Here is a 16,653-nt window from a genome sequence, read left to right as displayed (position 1 = left end):
CACATATATAAAAGTTTGCCTTGGACCCAGCTCCTCCCATACTGCTGGAAGACCACACACCCTTGCCTGTAGATCTGCTGCATAGCTTCTGCCAAGGGACAGAGTGGCTACACACCAAAAACCAAACCAAACCAAACCAATAAACTAACAAACAAAACAAACAAACACAAAACAAAACGAAAACCTCACAATAAGCAAAAACCAAAAAACCAAACCCAAAACCAACAACCAAAAATAACCACAAAAAAAAAAAAAAAAAAAAAAAAAAAGAAGAAAGGTTTTATAGCAAAATGCTGCAATTGTTAAAATCAGATGCCTAGGAGAACATATGGCCCTTAATCCTTCGTGGTTTTTTTAACTATTAGTGATATCCTTATTAAAACACTTAGTGGTTGTATCTGTAATTGAAATAAATTTCACAGAAGACATAAGCTGGCAAGGTTTCTTAGAGCAAACTCTCAAGAGGCACACTACCAAAAAAAAAAATTCCTCATGTGAACCTAGGCTTAGTTTGCAACTGATTACTTGGTGGCCAACACTGTAACTTCTGGTGTTTTTAACAGCTAGGCACATGGGACAGACAACTGGTCATCTATACCCCTAAGCCCTCATTTACTTTAAGAACAGCACTGCTACTACAGATTACTGCAGTAAGGTTTTTAGGAACAGTAACCTCCTAGCAAAGAACTGATCATGGAAGAGATCTTAGACCTCTGCAAGTATCAACTTTCTCCTCCTTTCAAAGAAAATAACCACAGCCATGAAGCAGCAATCTCCAGTTTTCCAGAAAAGCAACTGGGGATTCTGGTGGTCAATAAGCACAAAAGGAACCATCACAGCAGCAACAAAGGCTGCTCCTGGCTTGGTGCTGCATTTATTATGATGGCAGCCAGCAGGTTCAGTGAAGCCATTACTACCCCCTCTGTGGCACTCGTGAGGACAGATCTGCACAGATCCAGTTCTCACACACAGTCTTCATGTCTGTACAGGACATGAAGTACAGGACATCATCTAGAGAATGACAGGAAGGTATCCAGTTTCTCCAACTCGCTGCTTAAAAAGCCACAGGCTTTCCTTTCACAATGTTCTGCTGTCTGCAGCACTTCCCTGGAGATCTGGAAAAAGCCACAGCTGGTGGAGCCCTCTGCAGCAGCAGCAGAGCTTGGTGTACTTTTAAAAAATCTGTATCAAGCAGTCCCAAACAATTTTAAACTTGGCTTCCACTAAAGGGTGTACTTTCTTCTAAAAGACATTGCCCCCTTCCACCCACACCACTGATCCCAGAAAGTTTCTTGGGTGGCAAAAACCACTGCAAAGTCTTCTATCCAGGATAGAATAATGCTATGGTGAGGTAGAGGCTGTGGACTGGATGAACAGCAGCTCTCCAGAAAAGCAACTGGGGATTCTGTCCATCAATGAGCACAAAAAGAACCAGCTTTTCAGCCAGAACAAAGGCTGCTCGTGGCTTGTGCTGCATTTATTATGATGGCAGCCAGCAGGTTCAGTGAAGCCATTACTACCCCCTCTGTAGCACTCATGGGGACAGATCTGGAAGAGTATGTGCAGTGCCATACTTCTGCATACTTCTGCATGGATAAAACTCCATGACCTGAAATACAGATATCTGTGATTAAAGAACAGTCCTAGAAAAACTATGTTAAAACTTCCACTGTATTTGTAAGTGAAGAGCCCCAGCTTCCTGCTGAGGTCTGGGTAATAGGATTACCCAGGCTCTATCAATTACACTATCAAAACAGAGCTCCTCTTTGATGTTAAGTACTTTAGGATTACCATATGGAAGGAAAAAAAAAAAAAAGTTTAGCCCACTCTGCTACATGTAAAATGTTACCTAGTGAGAGACCAGTGTACATTATTTTCTTAGCACTGTACTCCTCCTCTGTGGTTTCATTATGTGACATTTTCATTCATTCCAGTATAAAGTATGTTTTAGAGTATTCGGAGCTGTAACACACAGACACATTAATCACCAGCCTAATACATGTCCTGTGTAGTAGCTTTATTATCTTTTGAAAGCAGAGCTGTAAAAATAGAGAAACTGTGATCTTTTATGCTATCCTTTAATAAAGTTATTTTTAAAATGCTATAAAATTGGTTTCAGTTTTTTTTCCAAGCTACAGCTTAATGCAACTAACTCTTGTATATTCAAAACATTAAAGTCTGAATAAGTAGTTTTAGAAGCCCCTGTAGACTTGTAATCTAGCAACAGTGAAGAACTCTAACCACTAGAGACAGAAATGGGAAGGAATCCTGAGTTTCAAGTTACAAAACACGCTTGTTCTTTTGTCATTCTGAAGGGGCACCGCCTTGCAAAGTGCTCTCACTCCTGTGATAAATTTTAAATGTCTATTCCTGTATGCCAATATACACGTATTTAGGGGAAGGGAAGGTTGACTTTTTTTCCTTCCTTCTTCTTCAGGCTCAGTATGACTTCAGCTAACGAGTATTTTATGCTTGCCAAAACTATGTCAATGTAATACAGTCTTAGCAGACCTGCGTCCTCCTTCATGCAAGGCATGAAGCAGATCAGCCACCGAGGACAAGCATCTTGTCCTCTGTCAGCACAATCAACAGGGACTAGAATGGAGGAGCACCTTCTACTTCCCAGGGGGAATGTGCTTCCAGTGATGCACATTGATACTGTTCCCTTCCCTCCCTGATCCTTCTGCAGATGCACAAGGGTACCTCTGCACATTTATGGCTTTGAAAATATATCACTTTCAAAGATAGACCTGAAACCTCAACTCGATTTGGAACAAAGCCCAAAGTGTTACAAAAAACTGTGCTGGTAAAAAAGAACTGGCAGCAAGTTTCAAACCTGGTCTGCTCATTACTATGCCACTCTGTCTTAGCCTCTTCAAGTGGTGGCAATGCACATTCATTGATGAGAAGACAGTGTACTTCACATCTATGCCTTAGGCAAGCAAGCCCTTGTGGACAGACATCTGCCACAACTGCAATTCCCCTGATAGGAGATGCAGTTGAGCCATTTGCATGAACTCAAGTCAGGCTTAAAGAAGATGTTTTTCTAACTGGAGATGATTCATTGCTATAAAACCAGGACACTTGCAAAAGACTTTGATCATTCCAGCAACAAAACTGCCCCTCAGCTCAGTATGAAACAACCACCCACCTATTCCCTGCGTTACAGGACAGGGCTCTGGCTGGAACACTGGTGGGCTTTTTGTGACCATTAACCCAAAGCAAGAAACACTTCTGCCACTTTCCAAAGATTCTCAGAATTTCTCAACTTCCTACCCAGCAAAAATTAAAATTAGACCCAGAATAAAACTTGCATCTCATCAGCTATAATTTTCAATCTATCTTTCAATAGGTCTCTCAACATCCAGAAATTTCACCTAGGGCTCAAAGAAGTTTCTTTCTAGATAGATCAATGGAAAACTACAGGTTTTTGTATTAAGTTTGTGTTGGGCAAAGCAGGGTCTTTGTAAGAAATTAGTGTAGGTGAGAAACAGTTATAATTTTTTCAGGGAAGACTGAAGCAATGACAACTCTGACAAGGCCCCTGGGCTGAATTAACCACTGGGAAGTATTTTGAGACAGATCTCATCAGTGGCCTACAAGTCTGTGACCAAACCCATCCAAAGTGGTGGCCAAATGGAGAGGGTGACTGTTTTCTTACAGTGTCTTGTACGAAGCAAGACACTGAAGCAAGTGTTCCTCTGAAACCCCCAAAGAGCTGAGGCTGTTCAGCATACTGGAAGGCAGCAACTTACATGGCATTAACAATCGTGAGGCAAATCTCTCCCTTCCTCACTACCTCTCTTCTGCAATTTTTAGTTTAATTTTTTTTTTTCTTTTTAAACCAGAGCTATTCTGAACTTTTGAAATTGAAAACAATTTATCAAAACAATGACCAAATTTAACTCATACTTTATTGAGCCCCTTAATTGGTGGGGAAAGAAAAAAAAAAAAGAGGAATTAATTCACTTTTATTTTTACATCTGGTAAAAAGTATGGAATTTGGGTATTTTGTGCCAAGTTTTCACTAGAAATGATTTTTTACATCCAAGTAATAGATGACTAGGGAAATGGAGTGGCTTAAAATGCAAATGGGAGGATATTAATTATTGTTGTTATTGGGACATTTACAAGAATAGTATGGCACTATTTTAGAACCAGTAATTTTTAATCTTTTAAAACTACTGTAACAAAAATAGAACTAGAGTAAAAACAAGCATTAAAAAGTGAATTCCCATAATGTTTTAGTTTATTTTGTCTGAAAATTTATTTGAAGTCTGGAAATGCCTGGTGCATGTATTCAGTATTTTATAACAATTTGTTCAACAAGAATGGCAGTATTTTAACAAGGTGAAACAATTTCATGATTAAAGCACTGCCTGCTTCATCAGTACTAAAGAGCTCATGGAAAAATATCTAATATTTATAAGGCAAAGACTCATAATTTAACTGCTGAAAACAAATGAAAAGTGTAATTCTTTTCTGCTGCTTTAGTGGTAGCATGTGGTGATAGCAAAGCATTAGCATAAACCAGAACTTGCTCCCACTTTTCTTTCCAGGCATGTAACAAATATCTGATGGCTATGCAAATTTCACCCAAAGCAAAGTTGTCCCAGCTGGCAAGCCATACATTAAAAGGTAAATTACAAAAAGCTGAGGCCATCTGGACTAAAATATTCTCCTGTCAGTAGGATTTCAAGCTCACTAATTCCGCAGAAATAAGGACAATATATTAAGTGTGGACAATAATACTTTGAGGTGTGGGCTTCTTACCAATCACTATTAAAAATACGAAATTAAAAGATGAGAAGGGACTGCAAACTAATTTTGGTGTTTTCTTGGAATATAACTTTTGAAGCTTACAGAGCCTAATTTTAGTTGTATTCTATACATATGACACATTCAAGTTCGCAAATTGTTTTGCATATTATCTGACAAATGGCAAATTCAGGGAGCTAATAGATCTATGCTATTATATGACTGCCAAGCACAAAGAATTAGAAAGAAGTCTCCCAGCATATACATTTTCACACAGCTGTTAGTCCTGCTTGTTTCTGTGCAGGCTCTTACTGGAAAGTAATCCTTGATGGAGCACCTTGATTGTTTTGTTTCTTGTTTAAACCAGATTACCAAAGCAGAAAAAATGTGTAGGAAAATGAACAACTGAGGGCAGAAAAACTAATCAAACCTTTCTAAATCACAGCAGCCTCTCCACTTATGTCAGAGGAAATTTCTGCATTTAATTTACATTAAGGTGCCCATCGTGTCCAGTCTTGAAAAAACTAATCGGTATGTTACGTATCGTGGAATTTAAAGTAACATCTGTTTCATTGAAATTAAATTAACATACTTCTACTTGATTAGCTTATTAACAGTAATTCTCAATATGCTGCAGGAAGAGACACCAACTGGAGAGATGCAGTTGACAACACCACCTGTCTGATATAAAGTACTTTTTATCACAGACATGAAGGGATCTGTCAACAGTCAGCCAAAGCATCAGTCAGATGAGGAAGTGATACAGGGGCAGAACACCGACTCACTTCAGACTGCAAAGCAGGTAACTGATGGGATGGGGAACAGAACCTGTATATCTTGACTTGCAGCTTCATACCTTTGCTAACAGTTTTCCCAAAAGTCAAATAATGCCAGGAAAGAGCAATAACATTAACACAGACAGTATTTAAAGAAAAACACATTTAGGTATTTTACATGCTGGAAATACTTATTATTCCCATCCTCTAATTCCCACAGAAAACATTTCCCATTTCCTCCCCACATGAGATAAACAGAAGAATTGAAAGTGTACATTCATCTTAACTTGGCTACTGTCAGTGATTTTCTCTTTGTTAATAGCAATTGAAACTGTCTTCAACAAAAGAGGTACAATAGAAGGCATTTCATCCAAAATACCTTTCTTCCTCTGCAGCTCCCCTAGCAGTATTTGAAAAATACATATTTTTAGTCTCTAAGTCATAAGGCATGAACAGGGGTAAGAAGGGAATATGAACGCCTTGTAGACCCCAATTTATTCTCCTTTCACTCTTCCCTCCTATCTGGTGAGATCCTATGCTCCTCTACACTGCAGTGAGTCTTTGATATCCTGTCACCACCTCTTAACCTACCTAACACTTCTTAAATCATACAGCATCTCAGAAAATTCAATCTAAGTCATCAGCTCTATTCCTATTGTTTCAAGGCACTGAGAAACAGAAATGCTCCAAAGTTATTCAGGGGAAAAGACACCACGGGCACAACCTGAGCTGCAGTAATTTCGTTTTCACAGGATATCAGGAGAGGGAAAAGGAGAGTACAAATACACAGTCAGGCACCAAGAACATACAAGAACTGCTGGCCAGTTCTTACAACTCTGAGATGCTTTAGCTGAACTGCTCCTCAGAGACTATCCAGTTTTGTTCTCTTCAAAGCTGTGTCACAGATATGACTATAAAAACACTGCTTTCTGTGAACTGCTGCTGTCACATAGAAGTCTTGCCAGTATGCCTTCTTTCTACAAATACAGTTTTTTAGGCTTGATACAGAAAAGAGAATGCTAATGGAATTGTCTAACCAAGTCCTCAGCGTCACTTGAAAACTGGGGTTATAGTTCAGATACTGTGGACTAGTTGTTAAAAGTAGAAAAACTTCAGTTACAAATTAAGCACACAGACCCATCTGAAGGCCCACTGTTCAAGACTGTTAGCATTTGTCCCTGTAGATACCATTCTCTGTCATAGCTATCATGGGATCCCAATTTCAGCTCCACAGACTTTGCCAGCAGCATGCAGTATCCACAGGAAGATGGGAGCTGAAGAGACGTAACTGGAAGACTTCAGATTTAATTTGGGTGGTTTATTGGATATCTGGGTTCCTCCTAGAATTGTTTCTACCTTATGTTGTTCTTTCCAACTTCCATTGATCCCACTACATTATAGCAAGGTGTTTAATTTCTCATAGGTGTTTAGTGAATTTCCCAAGTATGAACCAGCAGTTGTGGGAAGTACTGCAAGGCAAGTCAGAGAGCCAAACAGAAGGCCATAGAGAGTTTCCCACTAGGTTATATGGACAGAAAACAAATTGCTTATGACCAGCAAAAATAAAGAAAATCTGCTTTCTCTAAACTTGTACATGCCAAGGCTACTCCAAGGTTGCACTGCCAGAGAGCATGTAGCAGCTGAGCACTGCTCCAGAGAGCATGGAAAGCTGTAGCTTTCCATCAGTACCTAGAGCACTCATTTGGGCCTTTCTTGCCCAGCCAACAACTTATTAGATGAAGATTAGATTAATTCATCTAACTTTTAAGACTTACACTCTACTGTTAAGCTTAGTGAAAAACAGCCAGCACATTCCACAACTCTGAATGGCATTGAGTACGGTGGGTTCCCAGAAACCAGGCTTCCTACGTATGTTTTGAAAGATCAGTTCTTTTTTATTATTGTTTTTTCTTTTGCCAAATACATTTCCACATACTTTGGAACTAAAGCAGCAGCTTCAAGTGCTAGTGAATTTGGTGTTGGCATTGTTGACAGAGAAAGAAAAGGGGAACTACTTGTCAGTGGCATTACTTAAAAGAACAATACCAAGTCCTAGATATTCTAATATTTTTCATGTGACTTCTGAGTCAGTGCTCACAGGGCAGAGCTGCAAGCACCAGTGTTGGCAAGTATCTTCTGAGGATGAGGAAACAAGGTTCTCCCAGTACCAAGAAGATTACATGTACTAGAGAAGATTCAAATTAGAAAGCTTTCTTTTCAAATCTTCTCATCAGGACCCAGAAACAACCTCATGAAAAATTTAGCGCCTCCCTTCTCTTAACTGCCAAGATGAGACACTGACCCCCATCCATCACACTGAAGGATGCTTCCTGGACTCAGTTTGTGTATCCCCTCCCTTGACTTCTCCTTTCAGTCATCCTGTAACTCAGCTGGTTCAGTCTTTTACTCACCTTCAAACACTCATATCCCACAATTAAAATTTGTCTCTCTTTTCCCCCTGACTGGAAGAAATCCTCCACAAAAATCCCATGCTTACCCACAAGGGGACCCTATCCTCACTTCTGCTCATCAGCCTTTCCCTGTCCTCTCTTCCCTGTCAAGAAAATCCCCATCTTGCATGTACAGTCCAATCCTGACACTTTGTACAGCAGCCCAATAATGACCAAGTGGGAGCTTCTTAAGTGTGATGGGAAATCATGCCTGTGCCTGCCTTTCCTCTTTGTGTTTTTGGAAGCACAATAGTCACTTGCATTCTGTCTCCTTTACCTGATGATACTGTCAAACCACTTGCTGTACCTGACTTTTTAAATCACTTTATACAGGTCTCAGTTCACTTCACTGGAGTTTGAGCAAGCTATGTCCAGTTTTGACTGAAGTCACCAGTAGTGTGAAATGACTAAAGGCTGAAACCATATGAAACCAATACATCTCTTGTGGTTCTTTCAATGCACAGTAAGTGAGCACAGATTGGCTGCAAATTCAACCCAGACTTAAGAAACCTCAGCAAATGTTCTTGTGAACTTGATCCAACCTTCAGGTTTGTTTCATCCAGTTTCAGGTTTCATCGTGAAAGTTTCCCTGTGCCCTACATGCTGCCCCAATAAACAATGTCTCAAACAAAATGAGGACATCAGCAAAAATGAAGAACTCTTGAGATAGTAATGTTTTAGTTTTATACCATATGTGAGAACATGCATTAACAAGCAGTATGCATACAATTACTGCTGTTACAAATCAAAAATTGTTCATGGTTAATGGACTTCTACTTCATTACAGTTTTTGCCAAGAAACCATTTCAAGAAAAGTGGATAGAATACCTCTGTGCCTTAGTTCTTTTCTTGCCCTATCATAACCATTTCCTCTGAAACTGCAAGCCTTTCCATCACAACACATGCACAAACCCCCCAGCACGCTTTTTAGATGTTCAGGATGTGAAATAACTAAGCCCAAACTCCACTGAAGCAGTATTTTCTGCCTGTATATACTGTCACTGAGGTAGAGAAGGAAAAGGAAAAATAAAAATGAGGAAACTGAACATCTTTTATGGGTCACATGAATACAATGCCAAAATAAACTTAATTGCCTAGCTCATTAAAATACATGACTTCTTTTCCTATAAAGCCTGTACTACTGGCAATGTTTCTTTACTTCTAACCATATTAAAATTTAAAAATCCCTAGTTACTATACTTTTGGGAAAGGACATAGGATTGTTATTTTACATTGTGTATCATGTAAGCAAAGTATTGTTAGTTTTGTAGTCTGACACAAAACAAAATCTGTGCTACATTCAGTTCTGGGAAGGATTTAATCACTGTACAAAAATATTCTCAAAGGCAAAGTAAGTTTCATAATATTAAAGGTCCAGGTCATGTAGGAAGACAGTCAGCTTTGATCTCTCACAAGCAGCATGCTGCTGAGATGACTGAAGTTAAGTCTTCATTTATGCAGATGTGATTTGTAAAATAAGTCAATTAGAAACTGTGTCAGGAGGTTTTCTACAAGAGATCTCAAGGTGGATACACTTGAAGTCAATGTACTGTTCAGTCAAGGGCCCTCACGGGTCCTAAGTCCCACAGGGTATCACTATGACTATGAGGGATGTACACTGCTTTACTGTAGAGCAATGGCACTGTCTACAATTTCCAGCCTAGCTTTGCTGATTTTAACTCTATTTTAACAGCAGTATTTTAACTGAACCAGATGGGCAAAATCAAAACTATCAGCAATATTTCTCAGACCCTTGAAATGTATGCTGCAAACGATCAATTACGTGCACAGGACCTTAGGTGCCAATATGAATAAATGTGGTTGTACTACAGTAGGCATTAAAAGAAAAATGAGGAGTTGTTACCTATTGATTGTATGTTTCTTATACAAGCACAAGGAGAAATACATTCATTTTATATATGTGCACTACAGGTTTCTACAAACCCTTTTTCCAGCTTTTTACATTAAGCAACAACAAAGGGCAACCTCTGGGTGCATGATTACCAAGAACTGTGAAAAAGAATTCAGTAGAAAAACTATGAAAAATAAAGGGTTACATTTTTCATGGCAAAATTAATGGGAACAGGAAATGTAAGTACTCCCCTTTATGTATATGCAATCCCCCACAAAAATGACATTTTTACAGTTTATTTAGCAGAATATGAGAAGTACATTTAGCAAGAGGTATTTTTTATTACTGAAAACAGTACCATTCTTGGTTTTCTTTTTTAGAGTTGTTTTACAGCACTGGGTGCAAATTTGGGGCATTTCTAGGATCTCAACATAGGTAACATAGTATTTCTGTAGTTGGTTAGATCCCAAAGATCCCCTTAAAAGCATAATCTCAAAGTTTCACTGCTGGAAATATTCAAAACAGACTTTTACATTTAAGTTCTGTGGTTTTAAAGTCAGCATCAACCATGATAATTCTCTACATAGAGAACAGAAAATCTTCAGTTACCTCTTGCAAGTGTCTTGCCCAACTGACCTGGTTTAAACTACTAAACAACTTTTGGTAAATATTGACCTTTTAGAAATGGTAAATGAGCAAATGAAATAACACACAGTAGAAAAGGAAGTCACACATAAATACACAGACTCACCTTGAAGATGTTTTGGGTTGGGTTTTTTTAACCTTTTATTAAGAGTGTTTCACGTTGGAAGTTAGTGCAGGGAACAAAACCACTCTGGTGGTTGAACCACCTCTGGTTTTGTAGAAATTGCTTTATATTGTGTGTAACAGCAGGGGAACTTACTACCACAAATTGTCAAGGAATACACCACTACCACTACTGGAGCTACATGTGAACTGGATGTTAGTAGTAATGGGCTTGCTATCCACACCAGTAAAAGCCAGTAATAAACCAAACCTATTCCCATCTCAAGTGTTCTTCAGAAAAGTTACTGATTCAAGGCACACAGTCAATCTGCAACACTGATGGTGGCAAATATGAAAAGTTAGTGATATGCAACTGTGGAACAACCTGTTTCTTCTGCACCTTCATCAGCTTATAATGATTCATCATGATTATACACTCTCCTCAAGGCCAACACACTGCCAGCCAGCAACAGAGGGGAACATAACAGACAGTGGCAGAAGCCCGAAGAGGCCGGGGGCAGTAGGAAGAGCAGGGAAGAAAGTAGGAGCAGAAGCAAGCTACAAAGTGAACCTTGAGGCTGCAGACCTCACTATGAAAGTTTAATTAGAAATATGGGTTAACACACCTGACACATTAAGAAGGGTCTGGGAAAGATTACATGGAGAAGCTGGAAGAGATTCCATAATCTCAGTCTAACAGCATTAAAAAAAAAGTTAGAGGAGAATTACTCAAAATGCTCACTATTCCTTGCAGTGTACCAGAGCAGCAGACACTGAATAAGGGTATGTTGAAAATTGAAGTTCACACTTTTACAGGAGAACGAGTCTAACATGGGCTGTCATGCAGATTTACAACGAGGCTGGTCTCACTGAAATACCCCTCCATGTGGGTACAGCTGGCAGTGCCAAAGCTGTAGATTAGATTTTAGAATTAGACTTTCAGAAGGCAGAGGTACGTAAGTGTCCATCTCTATTCACATGCAAGCAGCCATGTATACACACCAGTTACAGGGTTTTATTTCTACTTCATTGTGCAAATTCTCACTTACACAGTTTTGTAAAATGTCTTCACTTTCTGAGGTGTGAGTAGGAAGTTTCGGAAAAATCCAAGAACAAGATCAGAGTAATCTCTCCTGGTTTTGCATTCAAACAACAAAAAAAAGGTAGTGCCATGGTTATGCATTTATCTCTCTACACTGTTGAAAAATTGTTTTCTGATTATGTGATACCATACTATCTTAGCAAAAATAACCAGAAAAAATAATTTTCAGAGGCAATGTGCCAATGTGTTCCTCCTCTTAACACTAGTAACACTTTGCAAGTTTATAAGAGCAGCTCCAAAGGAAAACTGAAACTCAAATAAAATTCACTTACACAGCAACCTTTGCTTCTTCTGTTTTGATCATATTAAACATTTTTTTGCTATATAATACTTGCTCACAATCAAGGCAGTTAACCTAAAATCTTGTCATGATATATATCTCCTCATTATTCTCTTTTATTCTCATGATTTTTATCTACCTGTTGCTTTGATTTGACTTCTGTTTTAGCCTTCATTTTGGTTTGCTCTTCCACATCATGAAGCCCAAGGAGAAAACAGGGATTCCAGTGCTCAACACGCATTCCTTCCAGCTCTGCACTTAAAGTGCTTGGTGACTCTTACAACCCGAGTTATTCCAGGCACACATCCTGGAGAACCATCTTCCAAAAGCATTTTGCTGATGGACTGCAAAGCCTGCTGAACTCACCCCTGGCCTCACTAGGAACACAAAGGAAGAAGCCAACTCCATCTGGCTCTCCAGCTGGCCTCAATTTCTTGGGACACTGGAGTATTGCAGAGGAAGTGGCGGGATAATTAATGCCTCCTTGCAGGATATACAAACTTTCTCACTGGCTCAAAGTCAAATTGAGAGGTCAATTCAACCGCAAAAAATATTTAATGAAAATTAAGACTGAGACTAACACATTGCAGTAGACTTTATATAGCAAGATGACATCAATATTCTTTCCTCACAAGCCCAGTTCTCCAGCACTAAGAATATTCTCTCATCTGCACTTCAATATCTAGACTAGGCTATATAGGCTGGACAGCCTTGGTGTGCAACCTCCAAACTGCAGCCCTACTTCTAAATGCCAAGAGTTAAGATCCAAAGACATTTTGTGTTGCAACTTTTTTTTGTTACACGGCCTTTAAGCTCATAGTCCTTGCCCCTCACTATACTAACAAGACTTCACAAATGATGTGTGAGAGTCCTTACCTGGAAGCAATATATACAGTGAGGGAGAAGGGAAGGAAACATCAAGTGTTTATAGACATTTCAGAAATTATTCCAGAATGTATTTCAGTTACATTTTAATAAATTACAAATCAATGAGATATTCATTACTGTGAGGAAATGAAGTATGTGCAATGTATTAACATAAGCAAAACTAATATGGGGCAAAAAAGTAATGCAATAATTTGCTTTTTGAACTAATAAATTTGAAACTCTTACTTTTACTCTCACTGTAGGTTATCCTATACATGCTTTTCAGCAACAAATCAAAACCGGTAGCATTACCATGAATCATTATTATAAACACATAGGATCAGTAATGTTAGAAAACGAAGCAGAACTACTTTTTTACAGAAGACTGGTGAAAAATAAAATTTAGATTTTAGAAAAAAACAGGCCACAGACAATGAATATTAGCAGCAGTGGATATTACCAGTCCTTCTGGGCTGGGCTGGCTCTGGATTCCAGGGATGCTAAATTTGCCAGTATGTTAAGTCACCACATGCAACTCAGATCATCACAGCAAGCTTTTAGCAAAATATGGACAGCAGGGACCTTTCCTAGAAAGTCATCTACTCTGTCTGTTATTTTCTCTCCTGCGTGTAATGGTTTGTTGCTGTTGTTGATGGTGATTTACATAAAAAAACTTACCAGGATAGGAGGTAACTAGGTGCACATGGCAGCTGTTTCTATGAGTGGTAAAGATAGAAAGAACAGCCACTGTTTTCAGGCATTTTATCTAAGATTGTACTAGAAAGAAAACTAAGGCATAAACATAAATTTTTTGCTCATCCTTCATCTGGAATCAAAGCATAATTCCACAAATTCTGATTTCTGCAGAGGATATTAAACGAGAACATTAGTGTGCTTTTTTGAATACCTTTGTGAGTATGTTAAATAACTGTAACAAAGGATCAATGTATGTTATTATCAGTGCCTAACAAGAGTAAGGACCTCATTGTGCTATTGTACAATAGATATTGATATCAATACTGATATAGAAACTGAGAGAGCTGTTACCCTACATAGGTGACAATGAAATAAAAATCTGATTTTTTTTTTCATCCAGCAAACACGCAGTCCTTCTGAAAACACTACTACTGGTTATGGTCAAAAACACCACAGAAAAGAAATGCCTTCCTTTACAAAACAAGAGAAACTGAAGAATTTCTCTCCTTCATCCCCAAAATGAAGTGACCTGTGCAAGAGTGAACGGAAAATATATGCGGAAAGGTAGGAATTGAAATTGGACCAGACAAGACAAAAAACAGTGCAAGAAAGCCAAGATTATTTTTTCACCAATTTTGGCATGCCACATTGATGGAAGATGGAAGAAATACCAATAAAGACAAGAATCCTGAAAGCCTTGAAGATTTATACTTACAGCTCAAGTGTTTGCTAACTAAACTGTAGACACAGAGGTGTGTATATGCATGCTTGCAAGGAATGATGCTGACTCGGCAACGCTTCTTTTACTTGAGACCCAAAAGATGGAATTTTTTCTGTCCCTGAGTCTTCTATTTGGGTATTGCCAGAAGAAACCCAATTGCCTCTCAGTTAGAAACAAAAATCCAACCCCACAACTACAGTACAATCTTTCCATGTACTATGCTTTTTAATTAATAGTGTAATTTTTGTTTCAGTGCATGGCATTAGGTCTTTTCCTTAAAATGTCAGTCTGCTTTTTGATCTTTACTGCTGACATGAAGTAAAAGAGCTGTACATTATATAGATCTTCAGTTTTACTTAGCTTGAAGCTGATAAAAAGAGAGAAACCATAAGCCAACTGTATAAATCCTTCCAAACCAAAACGCATTCTCTTTATGCTAATGAACATTTATTTCTGCACATCTTGTTTTAATTATAATCTGAAATCTGTCTTGTTCCGTCTCTTGAACAAGTCCAATAGCAGAACATAAAGATATAGTTACATGAATAAAAAAAAAAGACCTACTTGGTCACAAATTAAAAATAAGCTCAGACAGAAAAACATTATCTGGCAATTGACATGTTACTTTGATCCATTTGTTTCAGTATTCTGTCACACGCATTCAATCCAACAGCTACTGGAAGCATGGGCATGTACCTTCAGTGGCATGAGAATCAACAGTCCAAGGGAATCACTGCACCTTTACAGTCATTAAACCTAATTTAAATAAGACAGTATCATATTGCAGAATGGGAAAGTTAAATTTGAAGACAAAGGGCAAGAACTATGGTACTAGACACAATAAAATGTACTGTTTGAACAGTGGCGGAGTAACCTGGGATTCATTGGCTCAGATTTTCCTGTGCAGAAAAACTGATCTCCAGTAGGATTCCTGAAATGGAAAGGTTTTTCTTGTCTCCACTACTTGTTTGTAAGTTAAAATGGTTTTCTTTTAGCTACTTAAAATAAAGAAATTAAAAGCAACAGGACTTGCACTGTTGTTGAGAAAATGTTCTATAGATCTTTTCCGTGGCACATCCAGTTACCTGGTATGACATCTGAGAGGCTACAGTATTTCATTAGCTTCTTATTTAACTACTGCAGTTAGTTCAACCTGTTAAAAATGTGCTACAGCAGAACCACAGGAAGAAGTGCAATTTGTTGCCAAAGCAGCAGATGCTGCTAGGTAGCTTTAACATAAATGCCTGTACTTACTAAAAGCACGTTTAACTGTTAGAACTAAATGCATGCACAGAATCAACTGTAAGAGGAAACCCACTGAACACACAACAGAAGGTGGCCTCAGTGATAAAGAATAGATATGATAAGAAGAGGCCAGTGGCTACAGGGACCCTGCTTTATAGAAAGGAGTAAGAAGCAGTTTATATTGATTCTCAGCACTGAGCATAGCACCTTTAAAAAACAAACAAAACCAAAAAACCCAAAGGACTAGTATCATGTGGCCTGGATACTCTAAGAAATGACGTGAATGTAATTCAAAGGGCATTGCCTCCAAATCCAAAACATTCTTCTTGTTTTTATATTAGTAAAATAGTGCATACTAAATATATTACTACCTAAAGATTTACCACTTTTAAAAATAACTTTGAATATATCATTAAATTCTACGGTGTTGGCTGTTAATTTTACTCCTGCAAAAAAAGGTAATAACAGTGTAACCAGAACCAGTGAGCTGGACAAGACACCAGGACAGTTTGCAGTGGCTAGAATATTGTATGTAATTAATTCCTTTCACAAATGCATATGCTCACAGAAATGACTGATTTTACTTCTAGTAGTATTAAAAAAGGAAGCAAAGTTGGGAAATTGCTTCTCAAGAAATAAGTGCCCATTGAGAGGAACAGGAAATGGGAGGAGAAGCCTGCAGCCTACAGGGATTTATAATGGTGACAGTGAGGCAAAATCTTGTTTGTTAAAAATAAAATCTGGAGGGAGGGCCAAAAATATTAGGCCTGGCTCAGAGAAGTGCAAGGGCAATCTTGGACTATTTACCCAAGAATGCTATTCAGTTTTATTATAGGCTTGATTTATGCTCCCAGTTGAACATAAGAATAAACTTTATATTGACAGGCTATTACAACAGATTGCCCACAGGCAACACTGAAATGATCACCACAGTGTGCTGCAAGTGCTTGCAGGATCAATCCTATTTTATTGTATGACCTCTCTTGTATGATCTCAATTATTGATAGAAAACCACTGTTAAAAAATAACCCTACAACTAATATAATGAAAATTATTTTGGTAGCTAATTAGAGATTTCAAGATGACACCAGTCTTTGCTTTCAAGATTTCCTAATACAGCTATTATGTGATTTGCAGTAGAAACACTGTATAATTAAGA

At 38.3% G+C, this 16,653-nt stretch overlaps 1 protein-coding gene across 1 annotated transcript in view; it reads right to left on the bottom strand.

Moving 5' to 3' along the window:
- Positions 1-16,653, bottom strand: part of JAZF1 (JAZF zinc finger 1) — a 190,757-nt gene that overhangs the window by 67,510 nt on the left and 106,594 nt on the right. The window lies entirely within an intron of this gene.

This window comes from Heliangelus exortis, chromosome 2 (assembly GCF_036169615.1).
Source record: "Heliangelus exortis chromosome 2, bHelExo1.hap1, whole genome shotgun sequence".
Lineage (NCBI taxonomy): Eukaryota > Metazoa > Chordata > Aves > Apodiformes > Trochilidae > Heliangelus > Heliangelus exortis.
The sequence above is the reverse complement of the archived record's forward strand: the minus strand, read 5'-3'. Positions and strand labels throughout refer to the sequence as shown.